This window comes from Theobroma cacao, chromosome 4 (genome assembly GCF_000208745.1).
Source record: "Theobroma cacao cultivar B97-61/B2 chromosome 4, Criollo_cocoa_genome_V2, whole genome shotgun sequence".
Classification (NCBI taxonomy): Eukaryota; Viridiplantae; Streptophyta; class Magnoliopsida; order Malvales; family Malvaceae; genus Theobroma; species Theobroma cacao.
In genome coordinates, this window is record NC_030853.1 from 4,391,454 (window position 1) to 4,395,425 (window position 3,972).

The 3,972-nt window shown below is 34.4% G+C and overlaps 1 long non-coding RNA gene across 2 annotated transcripts; it reads left to right on the top strand.

The window, feature by feature from the left end:
- Window positions 1-3,633, top strand: LOC108661764. 2 transcript variants are annotated; one of them, XR_001927552.1, is made up of 4 exons: window positions 1-165; window positions 867-946; window positions 2,398-2,471; window positions 3,514-3,633. It is a non-coding gene; the product is annotated as an uncharacterized LOC108661764 (long non-coding RNA). The 2 variants fall into 2 exon arrangements; XR_001927553.1 differs by lacking the exon at window positions 867-946.

Consider the following 3,972-nt stretch of genomic DNA (forward strand, 5'->3'; position numbering starts at 1 on the left):
TTTTCATCCATTTATAATTGGCTTTAGAAATCAGCACATAAACCCTCCCAACTCATTTCTCTTGGTCGGCCAAAGGAAGAAAAGGGAAGAAAAGAAGAAGAACAAAACCCTAGCTAAGAAATTCAAGGGAAAATCACTAGATTTCAAGGAATTGAGACATCAAAGGTGAAATTTCTTAACTCTAGCTTGTGATCTATCTTTCCTGTGCATTCTTTTGCATTTTCCATGGTTGAATCACAAGATATCATGAAGGATTCATGGCTGACCGAATTTAGAGAGAGAAGATTTGATGATTTATTTGATTAGATTTTGAGATATTTTAGTGTTTTTAGTTGATTTATCATGTTTGGAAGGAAAACAAGCAAGAAAAATCACATATTCTTCATGGATTCTTCATTGGCCGAATTTCATAAAGAAAATATTGAAGATGAATCTTGTGATGTCTTATGTTATTTAGTTAGAATTTAATGAATTATGGTGGTGGAAACCGAAAATGGTAATGTTTAGCATGAAAAATCGTATACCCCTCAAGAACCTCCATGGCCAAATTTTTCCAAGAGAAAATGTGAGGATGATTTTACCATAGTTCAAGTTATTTAATTTTTGTTTGATGATTTGGAGTATTGGCAGAGAAATGGAATTATTTAGAGTTGAATTGGACGTATTGGCCAATTAATCGGGTGATAGATCGAATTAGGCCAATACCATTATATTTAGGTACACAATTGAACTTATATTGAACGCCGTATTTAGATGGTTACCTGAGCATTTCACATCCCATTTCATGCATTAGTATAGAGCCTGAATTAGTTTTATAACAGTTTAGCACAAATGTAGTAAATGGCTTATTGTGCATTATGTTTAAGTGCTGAGCTTTCTGGCAAAAGTAAAGAGATAGTACGCGAGGATCAAGAATCGAAGTACTCAAAACTCGATTTCCATTAAAGTGAGTAACCTTATTATCATCTTAATTATCTAAAGTATGTTTTTATACGATTTTGTAATTCTATGGAAAATGTGTTTAAATGAAATGATTTTATAAATTGTTTTAAAATTTAATGATGACTTGAAAATGGAGTAATAGGAGACTACTTGCTGTATTGTAAATTATATTTTGAATTGAATGGCTTATGATAATGTGGGCATGAATGGCTGGATGGGTATTTGTGTTGAAAATGCCTAAACTATTGTTTGCCTTGATAGGCTGGATAATGATAAAATTGCCATGTCATGCTGTTGAATTTTATTGAATTGGTGGGTTATAGATTGGTCACTACAGTGGCGGGTTCTGTGGACCAGCCTATTGGAGGGGCACAAAATCCAATTATATTCTTACCTCGGTCGGAGAGGTGTGTAAGGTATCTCCTAGGGTATGGTTAGAGTTCACATCACTTCAAACCACCACTTGAGGATGAACTCCGCTAACGCCAAGGAACGACTATGTTTTCTAACGTGAAAATATGTTTACGTGTATATGAAATTTTTGATAGCCTTGGCGGACTTGGTTGGATACCTCTGATCAAGGTGTCATCGAGTATGAGTTTTTGGCACGAGCCAAGTTTTAAGAAATTCATAAGCCCTGTTGATTACTCGATTTATATGAATTGATTTTATTTGGTTGAAATGAGTTGAAAGGTGATGAGTTACAATATGATGATCTATTTTAATCGTCTCTATTTACTTGGCTTTAGATTTTTAAATGATATTTGTTTATTCACGAGGATTATATAATCTCATCACCCTCTTTTCTACCCATTTCAAGCTCAGGATAGTTTGTAGATAGCTGATATCGTCAAAGGATACATTTGGCTTTACTTCCTCAAAAATCGTAGGTTCACAACCTTCGTTCACTCTTATCATTTGAGGGCCCACGTGTCATTGTAAATTAAATTACATACCTTGACTATCTGTATTATAGTATGTATGAATTTATTTTGCTTTTACGCTACAAAAATTTCGTACAGATAACTTTATAAAAAAATTATTTTATAAGAAAATGGAATATTTTATTGAATATTTTTATTATATTCAAATAGTCATAATTTCACCTTAAATGAATGTTTTAGACATCTAAACTTATTTTTGATTATGAAATATGTATTTTGCACTCGCATACTACATTATTAGCTGGTTTTGAAATTTTTGGGGAAAAATGACCAAAATACCCCCGAGAGACGAAAATTATTTTTTTATTGTTTTGGTTTGGAAATAGCTTATAATCTTTTAAAATATGATATTAGCAACTGTTGCTCGCAAGAGAGGTGAGAAAACTGATATTAAAGCCTTGCGAGGTTTCGGTTGGTATTCCGGGTAATGAATGTCTATCGAGCTAAGAAAAAGCTTTTAGAATTTATAAGTATGTGGCTTGAATTTATGGTGATGCTAATGTGATAATAGGTTCCAACGAAGCCCCATCGCCACATTTGGACAACTAGAGAAGTAGAGTCGACAAAAGGTTCAACAAGATACCGGTGAGTGAACTTGCATTTCAAAAATAGTTTTGGGAATGTGAATGATTTATTCAATCTTTCTTAAAACGGGTGCCTTGGGAACAAACCTTTGATAAATTGTCTCTATGGGTGACATGTGGCTGTTATGGATTGTTGTATTACTACATTATGTTTATATATATATATATAAATAATGTTGTGTAATGATATTGACCCGGCTATGTGCGAGTAGGAGTGTGCATAAGCCAATGCTAAGTTGGCTATGTGTGAGTGGGAGTGCGCATAAGCCGATGCATATGAGCTGATGATGATGGGAGGGTGTGTATGATGATTGATATATATATATATATATACATATATGGTATATGGTTGTAATGAAATGCATATGAATTTGGCATGTTGAACTTTGGAAACCTTTATGTGTTTTATGTTGATTTTATCATTTCAGCAGGATGACTTTTTCTTGAAAGGAAGGAAACTTTTTTTTTCACTGCTCTGTTTCTCGTTGCAGCGAGAAACTTTTTGTTTTGTGACCAAAAATTTCGTTGTAGCGAGATTGAATCTCGCTGCAGCGAAAAACTTTCTATTTTGCTCCTCATTTGGTTCGGTTACTACCCTATTTTCCATTTCTTTGGTACCATAGTTGAGCATGGACTTCCAACATTAAGGAATAAATGAATTAAGTTTAAAATAAGGAGATTTGGTGAGAAACCCTTGGCCAGTTAAGAAACCCTTGGTTGGTTGATAATTTAAGTCAAGTGTCGCTGCAGCAAAAATTCATTCTCACTGCAGCGAGGACTCGTCATTTATTTGACCTGATTCGCATGAATGCTATTAAAGTTTTCACTCTCCAAATCCTTTGTTGAGCATGGACCCTTTTCATAAAGTGATTTACTCATATGGGGTTTACATGAGGGGTTTTAATAAGAACTAAAACAAATTGCATTGTTTTAAAAAAAATGAATGCATCATGATTTCGTTAAACATTCCTTAATGTTTGCTTGTTCCCTTTCTTGTTCACTCACTGGGTTTATACTCACCGTTTTCAACTTCATGTTTTCAGATCTCGAGGCAGCTGGTAACTTGGTCGAAGTGTCTTTGTATATTCGACCCTTGGTAGGTGTCTCGACATTTAGTAGCTGTACATTCGTCCGAGTCTCTCTGCTGGAAGTCGAGTACTCTTTTGCTGTGTATAGACAAACCGATGTAAATTATTAAATTATGTTTAGATAATATATGCACTCTTTGATTGGTATGCCACTATAAGATGGCAATGTTTAGTATTATTTTGATTCAAAGTTATAAAATGTGACTTAGCAACTTTTAATGGAATGGTGAAAAGGTTATATTAATATGCTTGCTTGGGCTTAGTGGACTATGACCGTTGGGCCCATGAGCCGGTCATGACCCAAAATTTGGGTCGTGACAGCTAAGGGGTATGGCGAATGGTTTTGTTGGGTCTTTTCCCTTTCTTCTAGAGACATGTGTGACTTTTTAGGTTTCTTGGTTGGTTTTGGGATTT